This window comes from Lissotriton vulgaris, chromosome 1_2, assembly GCF_964263255.1.
Source record: "Lissotriton vulgaris chromosome 1_2, aLisVul1.2, whole genome shotgun sequence".
NCBI lineage: Eukaryota > Metazoa > Chordata > Amphibia > Caudata > Salamandridae > Lissotriton > Lissotriton vulgaris.
The window spans coordinates 300,595,841-300,616,727 of record NC_141686.1 but is presented as its reverse complement, the minus strand read 5'-3'; the positions used below and the strand labels follow the sequence as shown (position 1 = coordinate 300,616,727).

The 20,887-nt window shown below is 57.6% G+C and overlaps 1 protein-coding gene across 4 annotated transcripts in view; it reads right to left on the bottom strand.

Moving 5' to 3' along the window:
* Nucleotides 1-20,247, bottom strand: part of LOC147736552 (glycerol kinase-like) — a 95,622-nt gene extending 75,375 nt beyond the window's left edge. For 3 of the 4 annotated variants that reach the window (XM_086953298.1, XM_086953297.1, XM_086953296.1), the window contains exon 1: nucleotides 20,082-20,247. The gene's annotated coding sequence lies outside the window, so the exon portion shown is untranslated. The remainder of the gene's footprint in view (nucleotides 1-20,081) is intronic. The other variant, XM_086953300.1, reaches the window with a different exon arrangement.
* Nucleotides 20,248-20,887: the final 640 nt, after the last annotated feature.

The window sequence follows — 20,887 nt, the reverse complement described above, 5'->3', positions numbered from 1 at the left end:
GTGGGCTCAGACTCTGTGCCAGTGCTCTGGGCTCAGACTCTTCTGCCAGTGCTGCTGGCTCAGACTCTGTGCAGTGCTCTGGGCTCAGACTCTGTGCCAGTACTGTGGGCTCAGACTCTGTGCAGTGCTCTGGGCTCAGACTCTGTGCAGTGCTCTGGGCTCAGACTCTGTGCCAGTGCTGTGGGCTCAGACTCTGTGCCAGTGCTGCGGGCTCAGACTCTGTGCCAGTGCTGCGGGCTCAGACTCTGTGCCAGTGCGGTGGGCTCAGACGCTGTGCAGTGCTGCGGGCTCAGACTCTGTGCAGTGCTGCGGGCTCAGACTCTGTGCCAGTGCAGTGGGTTCAGACTCTGTGCAGTGCTGCGGGCTCAGACTCTGGGCCAGTGCAGTGGGCTCAGACTCTGTGCAGTGCTCTGGGCTCAGACTCTGTGCAGTGCTGTGGGCTCAGACTCTGGGCCAGTGCAGTGGGCTCAGACTCTGTGCAGTGCTCTGGGCTCAGACTCTGTGCAGTGCTGTGGGCTCAGACTCTGTGCCAGTGCTGTGGGCTCAGACTCTGTGCAGTGCTGCGGGCTCAGACTCTGTGCAGTGCTGCGGGCTCAGACTCTGTGCAGTGCTGAGGGCTCAGACTCTGTGCCAGTGCTGAGGGCTCAGACTCTGTGCCAGTGCTGAGGGCTCAGACTCTGTGCCAGTGCTGAGGGCTCAGACTCTGTCAGTGCTGTGGGCTCAGACTCGGTGCCAGTACTGTGGGCTCAGACTCTGTGCCAGTGCTGAGGGCTCAGACTCTGTGCCAGTGCTGAGGGCTCAGACTCTGCGCCACTGCTGGAGGCTCAGACTCTGTGCAGTGCTGTGGGCTCAGACTCTGTGCAGTGCTGTGGGCTCAGACTCTGTGCCAGTGCTGCGGGCTCAGACTCTCTGCCAGTGCTGTGGGCTCAGACTCTGTGCAGTGCTGAGGGCTCAGACTCTGTGCCAGTGCTGTGGGCTCAGACTCTGTGCCAGTGCTGTGGGCTCAGACTCTGTGCCAGTGCTGGTGGCTCAGACTCTGTGCAGTGCTGCGGGCTCAGACTCTGTGCCAGTGCTGTGGGCTCAGACTCTGTACAGTACTGCGGGCTCAGACTCTGTGCCAGTGCTGCGGGCTCAGACTCTGTGCCAGTGCTGCGGGCTCAGACTCTGTGCCAGTGCTGCGGGCTCAGACTCTGTGCCAGTGCGGTGGGCTCAGACTCTGTGCCAGTGCTGCGGGCTCAGACTCTGTGCCAGTGATGTGGGCTCGGACTCTGTGCAAGTGCTGGAGGCTCAGACTCTGTGCAGTGCTTTGGGCTCAGACTCTGTGCAGTGCTGCGGGCTCAGACTCTGTGCCAGTGCTGTGGGCTCAGACTCTGTGCAGTGCTGCGGGCTCAGACTCTGTGCCAGTGCTGTGGGCTAAGACTCTGGGCCAGTGCTGAGGGCTCAGACTCTGCGCCACTGCTGTGGGCTCAGACTCTGTGCCAGTGCTGTGGGCTCAGACTCTGTGCCAGTGCTGTGGGCTCAGACTCTGCGCCACTGCTGTGGGCTCAGACTCTGCGCCACTGCTGTGGGCTCAGACTCTGTGCCAGTGCTTTGGGTTCAGACTCTGTGCAAGTGCTGCTGGCTCAGACTCTGTGCAGTGCTCTGGGCTCAGACTCTGTGCCAGTGCTGCGGGCTCAGACTCTGTGCAGTGCTTTGGGCTCAGACTCTGTTGCCAGTGCTGCGGGCTCAGACTCTGTACAGTGCTGCGGGCTCAGACTCTGTGCAGTGCTGCGGGCTCAGACTCTGTGCCAGTGCTGCAGGCTCAGACTCTGTGCCAGTGCTGCGGGCTCAGACTCTGTGCCAGTGCTGTGGGCTCAGACTCTGGGCAAGTGCTGAGGGCTCAGACTCTGTGCCAGTGCTGTGGGCTCAGACTCTGGGCCAGTGCTGAGGGCTCAGACTCTGTGCCAGTGCTGCGGGCTCAGACTCTGTGCCAGTGCTGTTGGATCAGACTCTGTGCCAGTGCTGTGGGCTCAGACTCTGTGCCAGTGCTGTGGGCTCAGACTCTGGGCCAGTGCTGAAGGCTCAGACTCTGTGCCAGTGCTGTGGGCTCGGACTCTGTGCCAGTGCTCTGGGCTCGGACTCTGTGCCAGTGCTGTGGCCTCAGACACTGGGCCAGTGCTGAGGGCTCAGACTCTGTGCCAGTGCTGTGGGCTCAGACTCTGTGCCAGTGCTGCGGGCTCAGACTATGTACCAGTGCTCTGGGCTCAGACTCGGTGCCAGTGCTGCGGGATCAGACTCTGTGCAGTGCTGCGGGCTCAGACTCTGTACCAGTGCCAGTGCGGTGGGCTCAGGCTCTGTGCAGTGCTGCGGGCTCAGATTCTGTACAGTGCTGTGGGCTCAGACTCTGTGTCAGTGCTGCGGGCTCAGACTCTGTGCCAGTGCTGCGGGCTCAGACTCTGTGCAGTGCTGCGGGCTCAGACTCTGTACCAGTGCTCTGGGCTCAGACTCGGTGCCAGTGCTGTGGGCTCAGACTCTGTGCCAGTGCTGCGGGCTCAGACTCTGTGCCAGTGCGGTGGGCTCAGGCTCTGTGCAGTGCTGCAGGCTCAGACTCTGTACAGTGCTGCGGGCTCAAACTCTGTGCAGTGCTGTGGGCTCAGACACTGTGCCAGTGCTGCGGGCTCAGACTATGTGCAGTGCCAGTGCGGTGGGCTTAGGCTCTGTGCAGTGCTGCTGGCTCAGATTCTGTACAGTGCTGGTGGCTCAGACTCTGTGCAGTGCTGCTGGCTCAGACTCTGTGCCAGTGCTGTGGGCTCAGACTCTGTGCCAGTGCTGCGGGCTCAGACTCTGTGCCAGTGCTGTTGGATCAGACTCTGTGCCAGTGCTGCGGGCTCAGACTCTGTGCCAGTGCTGCGGGCTCAGACTCTGTGCCAGTGCTGCGGGCTCAGACTCTGTGCAGTGCTGCGGGCTCAGACTCCGTGCCAGTGCTGTGGGCTCAGACTCCGTGCCAGTGCTGCGGGCTCAGACTCTGTGCCAGTGCTTCGGGCTCAGACTCTGTGCAGTGCTGCGGGCTCAGACTCTGTACCAGTTGTCTGGGCTCAGACTCGGTGCCAGTGCTGCGGGATCAGACTCTGTGCAGTGCTGCGGGCTCAGACTCTGTACCAGTGCCAGTGCGGTGGGCTCGGGCTCTGTGCAGTGCTGCGGGCTCAGATTCTGTACAGTGCTGTGGGCTCAGACTCTGTGTCAGTGCTGCGGGCTCAGACTCTGTGCCAGTGCTGTGGGCTCAGACTCTGTGCCAGTGCTGTGGGCTCAGACTCTGTGCCAGTGCTGTGGGCTCAGACTCTGTGCCAGTGCTGTGGGCTCAGACTCTGTGCCAGTGCTGTGAGCTCAGACTCTATGCCAGTGCTGCAGGCTCAGACTCTGTGCCAGTGCTGCGGGCTCAGACTCTCTGCCAGTGCTGTGGGCTCAGACTCTGTGCAGTGCTGTGGGCTCAGACTCTGTGCCAGTGCTGCGGGATCAGACTCTGTGCCAGTGCTGCGGGCTCAGACTCTGTGCCAGTGCTGTGGGCTCAGACTCTGTGCCAGTGCTGCGGGCTCAGACTATGTGCCAGTGCTGCGGGCTCAGACTCTGTGCCAGTGCTGTGGGCTCAGACTCTGTGCAGTGCTGCGGGCTCAGACTCTGTGCCAGTGCTGTGGGCTCAGACTCTGTGCCAGTGCTGTGGGCTCAGACTCTGTGCCAGTGCTGTGGGCTCAGACTCTGTGCCAGTGCTGTGGGCTCAGACTCTGTGCAGTGCTGTGGGCTCAGACTCCGTGCCAGTGCTGTGGGCTCAGACTCTGTGCAGTGCTGTGGGCTCAGACTCTGTGCCAGTGCTGTGGGCTCAGACTCTGTGCCAGTGCTGCGGGCTCAGACTCTGTGCCAGTGCTGTGGGCTCAGACTCTGTGCCAGTGCTGTGGGCTCAGACTCCGTGCCAGTGCTGTGGGCTCAGACTCCGTGCCAGTGCTGCGGGCTCAGACTCTGTGCCAGTGCTGTGGGCTCAGACTCTGTGCAGTGCTGCGGGCTCAGACTCTGTGCCAGTGCTGTGGGCTCAGACTCTGTGCAGTGCTGCTGGCTCAGACTCTGTGCCAGTGCCGTGGGCTCACACTTTGAGCCAGTGCTGTGGGCTCAGACTCTGTGCCAGTGCTGTGGGCTCAGACTCTGTGCCAGTGCTGTGGGCTCAGACTCTGTGCCAGTGCGGTGGGCTCAGACTCTGTGCCAGTGCTGCGGGCTCAGACTCTGTGCCAGTGCTGCGGGCTCAGACTCTGTGCCAGTGCTGTGGGCTCATTCTCTGTGCAGTGCTGCGGGCTCACACTTTGAGCCAGTGCTGTGGGCTCAGACTCTGTGCCAGTGCTGTGGGCTCAGACTCTGTGCCAGTGCTGTGGGCTCAGACTCTGTGCCAGTGCTGTGGGCTCAGACTCTGTGCTAGTGCTGCGGGCTCAGACTCTGTACAGTGCCAGTGCTGCGGGCTCAGACTCTGCCAGTGCTGTGCGCTCAGACTCTGTGCCAGTGCTGTGGGCTCAGACTCTGTGCAGTGCTGCGGGCTCACACTTTGAGCCAGTGCTGTGGGCTCAGACTCTGTGCCAGTGCTGTGGGCTCAGACTCAGTGCCAGTGCTGCGGGCTCAGACTCTGTACAGTGCTGCGGGCTCAGACTCTGTACAGTTCCAGTGCTGTGGGCTCAGACATTGTGCAGTGCTGTGGGCTCAGACTCTGTGCCAGTGCTCTGGGCTCAGACTCTTCTGCCAGTGCTGCTGGCTCAGACTCTGTGCAGTGCTCTGGGCTCAGACTCTGTGCCAGTACTGTGGGCTCAGACTCTGTGCAGTGCTCTGGGCTCAGACTCTGTGCAGTGCTCTGGGCTCAGACTCTGTGCCAGTGCTGCGGCTCAGACTCTGTGCCAGTGCTGTGGACTCAGGCTCTGTGCCAGTGCTGCTGGCTCAGACTCTGTGCAGTGCTACGAGCTCAGACTCTGTGCAGTGCTGCGGGCTCAGACTCTGTGCAGTGCTGCGGGCTCAGACTCTGTGCAGTGCTGCGGGCTCAGACTCTGTGCAGTGCTGCAGGCTCAGACTCTGTGCAGTGCTGCGGGCTCAGACTCTGTGCAGTGCTCTGGGCTCAGACTCTGTGCCAGTCCTGCGGGATCAGACTCTGTGCCAGTGCTGCAGGCTCAGACTCTGTGCCAGTGCTGCGGGCTCAGACTCTGTGCCAGTGCTGCGGGCTCAGACTCTGTACAGTGCTGCGGGCTCAGACTCTGTACAGTGCTGCGGGCTCAGACTCTGTGCAGTGCTGCGGGCTCACACTTTGTGCCAGTGCTGCAGGCTCAGACTCTGTGCCAGTGCTGTGGGCTCAGACTCTGTGCCAGTGCTGCGGGCTCAGACTCTGTGCCAGTGCTGCGGGCTCAGACCCTGTGCCAGTGCTGCGGGCTCAGACTCTGTGCCAGTGCTGCGGGCTCAGACTCTGTGCCAGTGCTGTGGGCTCAGACTCGGTGCCAGTGCTGTGGGCTCATACTCTCTGCCAGTGCTGTGGGCTCAGACTCTCTGCCAGTGCTGTGGGCTCTGACTCTGTGCCAGTGCTGTGGGCTCTGACTCTGTGCCACTGCTGTGGGCTCAGACTCTGTGCCACTGCTGCGGGCTCAGACTCTGTGCCAGTGCTGCGGGCTCAGACTCTGTGCCAGTGCTGCGGGCTCAGACTCTGTGCCAGTGCTGTGGGCTCAGACTCTGTGCCAGTGCTGTGGGCTCAGACTCAGTGCCAGTGCTGCGGGCTCAGACTCTGTACAGTGCTGCGGGCTCAGACTCTGTACAGTTCCAGTGCTGTGGGATCAGACATTGTGCAGTGCTGTGGGCTCAGACTCTGTGCCAGTGCTCTGGGCTCAGACTCTTCTGCCAGTGCTGCTGGCTCAGACTCTGTGCAGTGCTCTGGGCTCAGACTCTGTGCCAGTACTGTGGGCTCAGACTCTGTGCAGTGCTCTGGGCTCAGACTCTGTGCAGTGCTCTGGGCTCAGACTCTGTGCCAGTGCTGCGGCTCAGACTCTGTGCCAGTGCTGTGGACTCAGGCTCTGTGCCAGTGCTGCTGGCTCAGACTCTGTGCAGTGCTGCGAGCTCAGACTCTGTGCAGTGCTGCGGGCTCAGACTCTGTGCAGTGCTGCGGGCTCAGACTCTGTGCAGTGCTGCGGGCTCAGACTCTGTGCAGTGCTGCAGGCTCAGACTCTGTGCAGTGCTGCGGGCTCAGACTCTGTGCAGTGCTCTGGGCTCAGACTCTGTGCCAGTCCTGCGGGATCAGACTCTGTGCCAGTGCTGCAGGCTCAGACTCTGTGCCAGTGCTGCGGGCTCAGACTCTGTGCCAGTGCTGCGGGCTCAGACTCTGTACAGTGCTGCGGGCTCAGACTCTGTACAGTGCTGCGGGGTCAGACTCTGTGCAGTGCTGCGGGCTCACACTTTGTGCCAGTGCTGCAGGCTCAGACTCTGTGCCAGTGCTGTGGGCTCAGACTCTGTGCCAGTGCTGCGGGCTCAGACTCTGTGCCAGTGCTGCGGGCTCAGACCCTGTGCCAGTGCTGTGGGCTCAGACTCTGTGCCAGTGCTGCGGGCTCAGACTCTGTGCCAGTGCTGTGGGCTCAGACTCGGTGCCAGTGCTGTGGGCTCATACTCTCTGCCAGTGCTGTGGGCTCAGACTCTCTGCCAGTGCTGTGGGCTCTGACTCTGTGCCAGTGCTGTGGGCTCTGACTCTGTGCCACTGCTGTGGGCTCAGACTCTGTGCCAGTGCTGCGGGCTCAGACTCTGTGCCAGTGCTGCGGGCTCAGACTCTGTGCCAGTGCTGCGGGCTCAGACTCTGTGCCAGTGCTGTGGGCTCAGACTCTGTGCCAGTGCTGTGGGCTCAGACTCTGTGCCAGTGCTGCGGGCTCAGACTCTGTGCCAGTGCTGCGGGCTCAGACTCTGTGCCAGTGCTGTGGGCTCTGACTCTCTGCCAGTGCTGTGGGCTCTGACTCTGTGCCAGTGCTGCGGGCTCAGACTCTGTGCCAGTGCTGCGGGCTCAGACTCTGTACCAGTGCTGCGGGCTCAGACTCTGTACAGTGCTGCGGGCTCAGACTCCGTGCCAGTGCTGTGGGCTCAGACTCTGTGTCAGTGCTGCGGGCTCACACTTTGCGCCAGTGCTCTGGGCTCAGACTCTGTGCCAGTGCTGTGGGCTCAGACTCTGTGCAGTGCTGCGGGCTCAGACTCTGTGCAGTGCTGCGGGCTCAGATTCTGTGCCAGTGCTGCGGGCTCACACTTTGCGCCAGTGCTCTGGGCTCAGACTCTGTGCCAGTGCTGTGGGCTCAGACTCTGTGCAGTGCTGCGGGCTCAGACTCTGTGCAGTGCTGCGGGCTCAGATTCTGTGCCAGTGCTGCGGGCTCACACTTTGCGCCAGTGCTGTGGGCTCAGGCTCTGTGCCAGTGCTGCGGGCTCAGACTCTGTGCCAGTGCTGCGGGCTCAGACTCTGTGCCAGTGCTGTGGGCTCAGACTCAGTGCCAGTGCTGTGGGCTCAGACTCAGTGCCAGTACTGTGGGCTCAGACTCAGTGCCAGTACTGTTGGCTCAGACTCTGTGCCAGTGCTCTGGGCTCAGACTCTGTGCAGTGCTCTGGGCTCAGACTCTGCCAGTGCTGTGGGCTCAGACTCTGTGCCAGTGCTGTGGGCTCAGACTCGGTGCCAGTGCTGCGGGCTCAGGCTCTGTGCCAGTGCTGCGGGCTCAGACTCTGTGCCAGTGCTGTGGGCTCAGACTCTGTGCCAGTGCTGTGGGCTCAGACTCTGTGCCAGTGCTGTGGGCTCAGACTCAGTGCCAGTGCTCTGGGCTCAGACTCAGTGCCAGTGCTCTGGGCTCAGCCTCAGTGCCAGTGCTCTGGGCCAGACTCTGTGCCAGTGCTCTGGGCTCAGACTCTGTGCAGTGCTGCGGGCTCAGACTCTGTTCCAGTGCTGTGGGATCAGACTCTGCCAGTGCTGCGGGCTCAGACTCTGTGCCAGTGCTGTGGGCTCAGACTCTGTGCCAGTGCTGCGGGCTCAGACTCTGTGCAGTGCTGTGGGCTCAGACTCTGTGCCGGTGCTGTGGGCTCAGACTCTGTGCCAGTGCTGCGGGCTCAGACTCTGTGCCAGTGCTGTGGGCTCAGACTCTGTGCCAGTGCTGTGGGCTCAGACTCAGTGCCAGTGCTGTGGGCTCAGACTCAGTGCCAGTGCTGTGGGCTCAGACTCAGTGCCAGTGCTACGGGCTCAGACTCGGTGCCAGTGCTGTGGGCTCAGACTCGGTGCCAGTGCTGCGGACTCAGACTCTGTGCAGTGCTGCGGGCTCAGACTCTGTGCCAGTGCTGTGGCTCAGACTCTGTGCCAGTGCTGTGGCTCAGACTCTGTGCCAGTGCTGTGGGCTCAGACTCTGTGCCAGTGCTGCGGGCTCAGACTCTGTGCAGTGCTGCGGGCTCAGACTCTGTGCAGTGCTGCAGGCTCAGACTCTGTGCCAGTGCTGCGGGCTCAGACCCTGTGCCAGTGCTGCGGGCTCAGACTCTGTGCCAGTGCTGCGGGCTCAGACTCTGTGCAAGTGCTGCAGGCTCAGACTCTGTGCAGTGCTGCAGGCTCAGACTCTGTGCAGTGCTGCGGGCTCAGACTCTGTGCAGTGCTCTGGGCTCAGACTCTGTGCCAGTCCTGCGGGATCAGACTCTGTGCCAGTGCTGCAGGCTCAGACTCTGTGCCAGTGCTGCGGGCTCAGACTCTGTGCCAGTGCTGCGGGCTCAGACTCTGTACAGTGCTGCGGGCTCAGACTCTGTACAGTGCTGCGGGCTCAGACTCTGTGCAGTGCTGCGGGCTCACACTTTGTGCCAGTGCTGCGGGCTCAGACTCTGTGCCAGTGCTGCGGGCTCAGACTCTGTGCCAGTGCTGCGGGCTCAGACCCTGTGCCAGTGCTGCGGGCTCAGACCCTGTGCCAGTGCTGCGGGCTCAGACCCTGTGCCAGTGCTGCGGGCTCAGACTCTGTGCCAGTGCTGCGGGCTCAGACTCTGTGCCAGTGCTGTGGGCTCAGACTCGGTGCCAGTGCTGTGGGCTCATACTCTCTGCCAGTGCTGTGGGCTCAGACTCTCTGCCAGTGCTGTGGGCTCTGACTCTGTGCCAGTGCTGTGGGCTCTGACTCTGTGCCACTGCTGTGGGCTCAGACTCTGTGCCAGTGCTGCGGGCTCAGACTCTGTGCCAGTGCTGCGGGCTCAGACTCTGTGCCAGTGCTGCGGGCTCAGACTCTGTGCCAGTGCTGTGGGCTCAGACTCTGTGCCAGTGCTGCGGGCTCAGACTCTGTGCCAGTGCTGCGGGCTCAGACTCTGTACAGTGCTGCGGGCTCAGACTCTGTACAGTACTGCGGGGTCAGACTCTGTGCAGTGCTGCGGGCTCACACTTTGTGCCAGTGCTGCAGGCTCAGACTCTGTGCCAGTGCTGTGGGCTCAGACTCTGTGCCAGTGCTGCGGGCTCAGACTCTGTGCCAGTGCTGCGGGCTCAGACCCTGTGCCAGTGCTGCGGGCTCAGACTCTGTGCCAGTGCTGCGGGCTCAGACTCTGTGCCAGTGCTGTGGGCTCAGACTCGGTGCCAGTGCTGTGGGCTCATACTCTCTGCCAGTGCTGTGGGCTCAGACTCTCTGCCAGTGCTGTGGGCTCTGACTCTGTGCCAGTGCTGTGGGCTCTGACTCTGTGCCACTGCTGTGGGCTCAGACTCTGTGCCAGTGCTGCGGGCTCAGACTCTGTGCCAGTGCTGCGGGCTCAGACTCTGTGCCAGTGCTGCGGGCTCAGACTCTGTGCCAGTGCTGCGGGCTCAGACTCTGTGCCAGTGCTGTGGGCTCAGACTCTGTGCCAGTGCTGTGGGCTCAGACTCTGTGCCAGTGCTGCGGGCTCAGACTCTGTGCCAGTGCTGCGGGCTCAGACTCTGTGCCAGTGCTGTGGGCTCTGACTCTCTGCCAGTGCTGTGGGCTCTGACTCTGTGCCAGTGCTGCGGGCTCAGACTCTGTGTCAGTGCTGCGGGCTCACACTTTGCGCCAGTGCTGCGGGCTCACACTTTGCGCCAGTGCTCTGGGCTCAGACTCTGTGCCAGTGCTGTGGGCTCAGACTCTGTGCAGTGCTGCGGGCTCAGACTCTGTGCAGTGCTGCGGGCTCAGATTCTGTGCCAGTGCTGCGGGCTCACACTTTGCGCCAGTGCTGTGGGCTCAGGCTCTGTGCCAGTGCTGCGGGCTCAGACTCTGTGCCAGTGCTGCGGGCTCAGACTCTGTGCCAGTGCTGTGGGCTCAGACTCAGTGCCAGTGCTGTGGGCTCAGACTCAGTGCCAGTACTGTGGGCTCAGACTCAGTGCCAGTACTGTTGGCTCAGACTCTGTGCCAGTGCTCTGGGCTCAGACTCTGTGCAGTGCTCTGGGCTCAGACTCTGCCAGTGCTGTGGGCTCAGACTCTGTGCCAGTGCTGTGGGCTCAGACTCGGTGCCAGTGCTGCGGGCTCAGGCTCTGTGCCAGTGCTGCGGGCTCAGACTCTGTGCCAGTGCTGTGGGCTCAGACTCTGTGCCAGTGCTGTGGGCTCAGACTCTGTGCCAGTGCTGTGGGCTCAGACTCAGTGCCAGTGCTGTGGGCTCAGACTCAGTGCCAGTGCTCTGGGCTCAGCCTCAGTGCCAGTGCTCTGGGCCAGACTCTGTGCCAGTGCTCTGGGCTCAGACTCTGTGCAGTGCTGCGGGCTCAGACTCTGTTCCAGTGCTGTGGGATCAGACTCTGCCAGTGCTGCGGGCTCAGACTCTGTGCCAGTGCTGCGGGCTCAGACTCTGTGCCAGTGCTGCGGGCTCAGACTCTGTGCAGTGCTGTGGGCTCAGACTCTGTGCCGGTGCTGTGGGCTCAGACTCTGTGCCAGTGCTGCGGGCTCAGACTCTGTGCCAGTGCTGTGGGCTCAGACTCTGTGCCAGTGCTGTGGGCTCAGACTCAGTGCCAGTGCTGTGGGCTCAGACTCAGTGCCAGTGCTGTGGGCTCAGACTCAGTGCCAGTGCTACGGGCTCAGACTCGGTGCCAGTGCTGTGGGCTCAGACTCGGTGCCAGTGCTGCGGACTCAGACTCTGTGCCAGTGCTGTGGCTCAGACTCTGTGCCAGTGCTGTGGCTCAGACTCTGTGCCAGTGCTGTGGGCTCAGACTCTGTGCCAGTGCTGTGGGCTCAGACTCTGTGCCAGTGCTGCGGGCTCAGACTCTGTGCAGTGCTGTGGGCTCAGACTCTGTGCCAGAGTAAGCATCTCTGTGACCAGCGGACAGGAAGTACAGAGGGCGCTAGAGAGTAGCTACAGACCAGCTACAGACCAGCAGCAGCAGGAGTGGTGGTGAGCGGAGAGCGCCGTGGCGTGCGGTGAACAGCAAGCAGCAAGCAGGAAAACGTTGCCGCCACCGCCGCCACCGAGACCCGAGACCAGAACCGGGATCTCAAAGGCCAACTTGAAGGGTTGATTGAAGGGCCGCAACCCGGGGGCCGGGGGCCGGGAGTCGGGAGTCGGGAGCCGGACTCCGTACTAAGGACCCGCCGCCACTCCAGCCATCGTCGCAGTGCCCGCTACACCCTAACAGCCCAAGTCACAGCCTCATAGTCTACAACGGAGGCGAAGGGGACGTGAGGGGGACGTGAGCAACGTGAAGAGCGAGGCGGAGGCGGAATGCAGAGATGCAGTAAGCGGTAAGCGGAGACCTGCACCTTCACCGCGCTGCACCTGCATCTGCACCCCACACACTACCTGCCCCTCCCCCGGCGTCAAGCAAAGGATAGCTGGCTGAAGAGCAGCAGCTATAGTGGTAGTGGCAGTGGTACTAAACAGTGGCAGCAAACAGTGATCAACTAATCAAATGTGCACAAGCACAAGTGCAGCAGCAGCAGCAGCAAGCAGTAAGCAGCAAGCGAGCTGCCTATCAGCCTTCCAACCTACCAACTCGTCAATCCAAAGCAGCCAAGCAGCCAAGGCGAGGCGAAAACTAGCGCTAGGAGTGAGGCGCGAGTGAGGCGCGAGGATCCCTCCTGCAGCCGGCAGCCGGCAGACCCTACCGAAAAGCGCGTGGCAAGAAGTAAAGAGTAAAGAAGCGACGCCAAGGAGAGCAACGCAGCCCCTCCACCGCCTGCACCCTTCTGAGCGACCCTCGCCCGGGGGCTTTGGTTTCCTCCAATCGAGTAGCAGGAACCCAGGAGCCGGCAAACCACCTAAGCCACCTAGCCAACCACCTAGCCTACCCAAAATGAGGACCAGAAATTCGACCCTAGTCCAACCCCAGGAGAAGCCCCGGCCACATAGCTCCGCCAAGAGAAGGAAGGCAAAGCTATTTTACCCCCCAGTACTAGAGCTAGGGGGACCTTACCAAGGCCCAGGGCCCTGGGACGAGGAACAAGCAGGGGGAGCGGGAGCGACTGGGGCTACTCCAACCTTCCCGGGACAAGACATCGACTTCACTGTGGAACTACCTGCTCCTTCCCTCCCACCCCACCCCCCATCTGACATCAGGGGGAAGCCTCCTAGCACCCCAAACTCAAACATGCTCAAGCCCAGGCTCAGCATCAAAGACCGCTCAAACTGTCCCGCCGGGAACACCGGGAACAGAGACATAAGAAGCTTCCTGAACCCAAAAACATCCTCTACCCCCACTTGTTCCAGTTCTTCGGACAGCCTGCTCGCTATCAAAGTAACAGGGGAAGAAGAGTTGAACTTAACACTTGCAAGCCCTCGGGCAAACAGGATACCCCTCTCACCAGCAATACTTACCCTCCAGAGTGGCACGCGATCCAAACCTTTGACACTGGACACGGAGGCACTTGGGCTCACCCAACCAAACACCACAGCCCAGATTCTCCCCACCTCAGCGGACTGCCAGCGGAGCAGCCCCTCCGCAGCTACAGCGAGTACATATGTCACCTCAGACAGCTCCCATGCCGACAAGAGAGGAGGCACAACCCCCACCACCACACTAACGCACACAGAATTCTTCTATGACTCGCCGGCCATGGAGGAAGGTGCAACCCGACAATTATTCAACAGGACCCCAAAACACTTATTGAACTCACCTACATCGGGCCTCCAAGAAAATGATAAAACGGGCCCATCCCCGCCCTCGGATAGCGGCCCTGCAAATACTAATCATTTACTATCAATCAGTGAAGCCCTCGTCTCAATGACCGGCGCAGCGATAATGCACGCGGACAAGCTTGATGTGCAGATCAACATTCTACAAATAGTGGCAAATCTGATATCGGGGATAGACTCAAAACTGGACAACTTGAATGCCCTGATACGCAGAGCGCAGGACGGCACACAATTCAAACAAGAGTCATGCAGTTGTAGTCCGATTCTGCATAGTCTAGAAAAGCTTCCAAATATTATGACCTCTCTAATAGAGGACCTCATGGGTGAAGCAAATAAAAAACACGGTTTGAAGAGTATGCCCTCAATTACACAGGGCCCCGTCATGGCATACCCCATGGATAAAACACCGGCCACCCCCCGCCCAAGCAGCTCGGAAAAGCCAGCACCCTTGGCCCTGCCCTCTGCTGGCGGCACAAGGCTAAACCTGACAAAGGCTGAAAGTCAGGAACACCAACCAACCCCCAAGCCGTCCAGCTCAGAGTCACAAAACTTGTCAAGGAAAAACAAGAAAAAACTAAGAAAACTCAACAAGGAGAAGAAAAATAACGCATACGCCAACAGCGTTATTCACAATTGGTTACGACCCAACAAGCAGCCTACCCTGGCAGCCCCCATGCATACAGCAGAAGCCACAGGATCATTGATCGAAAATTTGCACATCTCCACCTCACCTCAGGATCCAAGCTCGCTTGCTCCCCCCCTGGCTTCTCAACCCGCGACAGCGCCAATAACACAAAAACATGCGCATGATTCGCAGGTAACCAACCTTGTTGAAGTCAGGCAACACCTACAAGAGCCTCGCCAAACCAGCTCTGAGAACCCAGCACAAACCAAGCTCACAATGAGCGAAGTAATAGCCCCCGACAATCCAAAAAGTATCAACGTCATCAACAGTGATTCTCAGAGTGCCCCCCATGGGCCAACCCCGTTTAAACCAGAGCAAGTCGTCGATAGGCAACGGAATAAGCACTGCTCCTCTAGCACAACGCCCATGGAGGCACCTCAAGTGACAATAGGACCAAACCAGCAGACAAATTCTCACCTGCCCGGGCTTAAAAAGGCCATTCCAAGCCAAGCAAAGGAAGAGGACCGGAAAATACTGTTATACCCAGAATACATCTCTCAAGGAAAATGGGACATCTTGAACCGAAGTAATCTCTTAACACTGCGCAAATCTGCCGGGACTGGAAGGCATAAAAACCAAAGACATCGATACCATATCTTTTCTGCCCCCAGACGCCGAAGAAAAAAATGAAACAACGGAATTAACCTTCATCAGACCAGACCTGGCGGAGGCACTGAGGAGCCAACAGCCACTACTAGAAAGCTGGGGCATAAAGATAAAGGTAAAGCCGACCCAAAAGTATCCCCTAATCTTAAAAGCATCGATTCCACACCCTAAACCGGACAATCAGGCACAGGACATGGTTGACTCTACATCCATAAACGCTCCTACTATCCATCGGCAAAAAATCGAGTCCGTTCTCCAGGGGTGCAAAGGTAGCATAAACAACAGCCCAATCGATGGCACCCCAATTAAGATCACAACAAACCTCACTCAAGGAAAACGATTGTGCACAACCAGGGGCCCCTCACGCAATGACTGGTCCTGGCTGCCATCTGCACTAAATTCCAGCTCCTAACACAGCCCGCCCCGCAAATTCAGCTCGTACATCTCAATATGCTGCTAGCGAGCGAGAAAAAAATCTAAAGAAAAAAGAGAAATTCACCGAGAGTCTAAAAATACTAACGTGGAATGTCTCAGGACTCAAAAAGCTGCTACTAAGCCCAGCTGCGGTGAAATTCTTGGAGGAAGCAGACATCATTTGCACACAGGAAACTTGGCTGACTCACCCACTCTCGCTAAGAGGATATGCAGAATATAGTAAAGCGGCCAAAAAGACCAACATATTTGGAAGACCATCAGGAGGAAAGTGCGTCTATATAAAACATGCCTTGAACATAGAATTCTTGGAAATACATGATTTACCAGACACCCTACAGGCGGGTATTCTGAAATTCCCCAACTCGACCAACGGAATCCCACCAATACTATTAATCAACATCTACCACAACTCGCAGGAGAACACAATTAACTCGCTCACACTCGCAAATCAACTAGAAACTTTACTGCTAGGCCACCCATCATTAGACTGCATTATCCTCGGTGACTTTAACATTCATAACATAGGGGTTTCAACCAAGCAAAAACAACACCGCGGGGGGACCGAAGCACTGAATGAACTCTTAAACTCTCACAAACTGGCGACGGCCCACACATTGCTTTTAAATAACACCCCGGGAGCCTTGATCGGTCACACGTATAATAACCAAACGACGATCGATTACATCATCTTAAGCGATAACCTGCAAGACAAAATGATAAATTTCATGGTTCACCAACGTAATGATAGCGACCACGCAGCTTTAACAATAACCATGAACTTATCGGTGCAATCACGATATCAGCCGATATGTGTGGGAGCATCGGACGGCCAAGAATTAACAAAACTGCCCAGAAGAATAAAATGGGGGCAGGTAGCCACAGCAACCTTTAACAACTGGGTAAATACGTGGGCAGGCTGGCCCCCGCGTAAACACAATCAGGAGATGATAGCCACATGGGAAGGAATCACTTTGTCACTAGCGGCAGAACTTAGGGGAGGTGGAGACAAACCCAGGGCAATCCGCTGGCATCCTCTGACCACACTTGGATTCAATGCAGAAATTAAAACCAGTGCAAAGGACTTAAACAAAAAACGTAAAGCCTATAGTAAAAACCGCACAACTAAAAACAAAATCTAATTGCAAGAGGTTGCAAAGAGCCACTCCATAAAAGTGTGGGCTGCAAAGCGTAATCATTGCGAGGCCCAGTGGCTGAAAATTTTCGATCTACTGAGCCCCGGAAAATCACAAGAGTTTTGGAGTTACATCAGTCACCTTGGTCGAGGCACGAATCATAGAGAAAACGCCCTCGAGGCATCTGTCTGGGTTCGCCACGTAACAGCACTTTACCAGGAAGAAGGACTTACCATCAAGCCTCACAACACGACCCCACAAAAATTGGACCCGGCTTTAACTACTAACATAACATCCCCTCCTGGAAAAACTCTAGTGTCCAAAATATTGAAAAAAATTCGAGCAAACGGCGCACCGGGCCCTAACGGTCTACCAGGCCACCTATTCAAATCAAACATCGAATTCTGGTCCGAAAACCTGACCCACCTATTTTCTGACTGTTGGCTGTCGGGGGCTGTGCCTGACTCATGGCGAGGCTCGCTCCTGCACCCAATTTATAAAAAAGGGACCAAATCAGACCCAACAAATTACCGTATGATCGCCCTGCTGGACATAGAGGGTAAAGCTTATGCAAGTGCCATCCTGAAAGATCTCACAGACTGGGCAAGTGAAGAAAATCTCCTGCCATTCTGCCAAACCGGTTTCAGATCAGGGTCCTCGACCGCGGACAACATCACTGCACTCTCTTATCTAATCAATCGAGCACGGCTGCGTAAAACCCTCCCCTTATTTGCCTGCTTCATTGACTATTCTGCCGCGTTCGATGGGGTAGACCGTACCATCCTTTGGAGAAAGCTGGTCCACTGGAACATTGATCCTTCCCTGTTAAGAGCGATACAATCCCTGTATCAAAACACCTGGGTAAGAATCAAACTTTCAAACGACTCCGCAACTGATAAGATAGACACGAACCGCGGTTTAAAACAAGGGTGCGTGTTGGCGCCCCTACTGTTCAACTTATATAGAGCAGACATGGAGACAGCCTTGCAGGGGGCCACCTTAGTAACACCAAAGATCGGGGCAACCAAAATACATTTCATGCAGTATGCGGACGATCTCGTAATTTTAGATCACACAAAAACAGGACTCCAAAAGGCACTCACTGCCCTCGCAATATATAACAACAAAAACAGGCTGGTGGCAAACCCGACTAAATCAAAAATAGTCATTTTTGGGCACTACCCCAAAAAAAAAAGAGCAAAATGGAGCCTTGGCCATTTAACCTTGGACAGTACCCAGAAATACTTATACTTAGGGGCTTCCTTTCACGAATCAGGGTCGTGCAGTGCCCACTTAAAGAAAGTTCAGGGTAAAGGTAAGTCCATCACCTTTGCCCTATGCAAACTACAAGCTCTTATGCATAGTCCATCAGCAACGGCCATCCAAAGAGTCCTTAAGGCCAAGCTAATGCCAGCCCTTAACTACGCACAACAGGCGTACCCAGGCAAATTAAATAAGGAGCTGGAAAAAATCCATTGCGGGGCATACAAGAGACTGTATCACCTGCCGAAATGTATAAGAAACACTCTAATCCGCTTGGAATTCGCCCTTAACCAACAAACTTTGGAAGAAATGGCAGCCCTAAGCAAATATTACTACCTCGCAACAGCGGCACGCGATAACACACTAAAGGCTGTCCTGAAATACATCTTTACGGAACCAGGGAACCCCTGGTCAGTTACCATCGAAGCTGCTATGACGCAATTGAACCTGGCGATCGAGTCGTGGAACCCAGACCTTGTCAACTACACTACCATCAAACAAGTGATAAAGAGACAAGTGCGTGCACGCTCCCGGGAGCTGGACCTGGAGTCCCTCAGGAAAAGAGCCTTCCATGAGTCCTTATGCTTGCCACACATCGCGCAAAATCCTCGAAATCATCTCACGCAGGCCGTGGGCCTCCCAGCACTGCATAAGATCCTCGCTTACAGATTGCACCCCCTGCCGCTCAATGAACTATATCACCCGGAAAATGCAGGCGCAGGAGTCCGGGATTGCAGACTCTGCAACTATAAACGAGAGTCCCTGGCCCACTTACTGTTTTGCTGCCCCGCCCTACGTGCACCCCGCACTCTCTACCTTAGGCCCATTCTGAGGGATGCTGGGACACGTACAGTCAAGGAAGCAATCCATCATCTATTCACTTTGAGTGTAGTAAAACAGATGGCCTCATTCGGAAAATTTATTCAACAGACCCGGCTCGAGTTGACAGCAGTAAGGGCCACGCAGGAATAGAGACCTTGCCGTACGAACCCCCGGTGGACCTCTCAGGCCCCCGACCGCGTGTGCCCGTATGAACTTTGGGAACTCCTTATAAATGCTTGTCACCAGAAACTCTGTGGCCTTTTGCCCTCACGAACTTTGGGAACTTTTAACATACGCTTGACTACTGGAATTTTGTGGTTTTTTTTAAACTTTTGTAATTTTATACTTGATCTTAATGTAATGGTTTTAAGTAACCACACAATAAAAGATATTCATTCATTCAGTGCTGCGGGCTCAGACTCTGTGCAGTGCTGCGGGCTCAGACTCTGTGCCAGTGCTGCGGGCTCAGACTCTGTGCAGTGCTGCGGGCTCAGACTCTGTGCAGTGCTGCGGGCTCAGACTCGATGCCAGTGCTGCGGCTCAGACTCTGTGCAGTGCTGCGGGCTCAGACTCTGTGCAGTGCTCTGGGCTCAGACTCTGTGCAGTGCTGCGGGCTCAGACTCTGTGCAGTGCTCTGGGCTCAGACTCTGTGCAGTGCTGAGGGCTCAGACTCTGTGCAGTGCTGCGGGCTCAGACTCTGTGCAGTGCTGCGGGCTCAGACTCGATGCCAGTGCTGTGGGCTCAGACTCTGTGCCAGTGCTGTGGGCTCAGACTCTGTGCAGTGCTGCGGGCTCAGACTCTGTGCAGTGCTGCGGGCTCAGACTCTGTGCCAGTGCTGTGGGCTCAGACTCTGTGCAGTGCTGCGGGCTCAGACTCTGTGCCAGTGCTGCGGGCTCAGACTCTGTGCAGTGCTGCGGGCTCAGACTCTGTGCAGTGCTGCGGGCTCAGACTCTGTGCAGTGCTGCGGGCTCAGACTCTTTGCCAGGGCAGTCCTACTCTTGGTCTATAGCCTGGGGAAGCTGCCAGGCCTGGCACGGAAGTGCCAGAGGGGCGGGGTTTAAAGTGCTCATCAGCAGGAGGCCGGGGATAGGCCAGAACCCACACACCCCTCACGGTGCAGAGTCACAGCCCCGCCCCGCACTGCCGTGCTGCACAGACCGCGGTGCTGTCTGCCACCACACGGGTGTTTCCAGGCGGCCTGACCTGACCTCACCCCCTTTGAAAACTTTGTTGCCACAATACAAGTGAGTCATTTTAAAGGCTAAACCCGACACATGGCGTGTTTTTCCCATCGATGGATTGCTTTGACACGGACTTTTCGTGGGCTGCAATGATAATTCTTGATTTTTAAATGTAACGGCATAAGTACGTTTCAGAAGTATGTGTCAATTATAGTAAATTAGTGTGAGATACAGGTGGCATGTATCAGACACCACGAGCTTCTTGGCGCACTGGCTCGGCGCCTGCTTCTCGGCGCTGTCATGACCACCTGTGGTGTGCACGGGTACCAGGCATCACCCTCACAAACAGTGCCTTAACGGAGCGGGTACTCACCCTTTAGAGCCCCTGCTTGCCCCTGAGAAGTGTCGGTGCTCCCTCGTTAAGAGTGCTTCATCGCTGCTGAGAAGTGCAGGCACTCTGCCTCTCAATTAAAGAAGTGCCTCTTCAGCACTGTATGCAAAGCCTGCAGCCTGCCCTTTACAGCAGGGGGCGCTGCAGAGAGAGGGCTGTGGAACCATGGCAACCGATGCACACATGTAACATTAGATCAATGACACGAGAGGGCAGCGCCGAGTACCTAACACCCCAGCAGCAAGCGTCATCAAGCGCCTAGACTCAGCCAAGCGCACTGAAGCGGACACGCGGAGCCAGTGAGCTGTGCAGCTCAGCCACGCACCCCGAGGGAGCTCCGGGGGCAGGGGGCCGTCCATGCCCCGGCCCCAGCGGCTCTCCAGGCCCCGACTGACAGCCTTCTCTATAGGCTAAAGTCCACCTGTAGGCACGTGCCCATGTCCTCACCTAAGGTGCCAGAATCCGCTGCCCTCGCCCCAGTGCCCCCTTACCTGAGCGTGCCTCCCACCGGGCGCCCCTCGGAGCTGGCACAGGGCGGCGCGGCCTAGGGTCCCCTCAAGCCCCCGCACTGGTCACCGCAGGGACAGGCTGTGGTGCCGGAGTCCCGGCGGGTCGGTGGACGCACAGTGTGACACGTGGAAACGCTCTTTGCACCCAGGGAGGGTGTGTACGAGGCCCGGCCGGCTCCACTGCTCTGTAACCCTTCCACTGCCGGCGCGGGAGAGAGCTGCACAGGTGAATGAAGGAGAACACAGGTAATTATAGGTGTATACTGAGTGAAGCCAGACCTTAACCCTCTCACTGCTGGCGCAGGTTTAACTTTGTACAGGTGAATACAGGTAACTACAGGTGTAAACTAAGTATGGTCTGCCTTTAACCCTCACACTGCTGGCGCAGGCTTAACTCTACACAGGTGAATACAGGTAACTACAGGTGTGAACTAAGTATAGTCTGCCTTTAACCCTCACACTGCTGGCGCAGGCTTAACTCTACACAGGTAACTACAGGTGCGAACTAAGTATGGTCTGCCTTTAACCCTCTCACTGCGGGGAGCAGGCTTAACTCTGTACAGGTGAATACAGGTAACTACAGGTGTGAACTAAGTATGGTCTGCCTTTAACCCTCACACTGCTGGCGCAGGCTTAACTCTACACAGGTGAATACAGGTAACTACAGGTGTGAACTAAGTATAGTCTGCCTTTAACCCTCACACTGCTGGCGCAGGCTTAACTCTACACAGGTGAATACAGGTAACTACAGGTGTGAACTAAGTATGGTCTGCCTTTAACCCTCACAC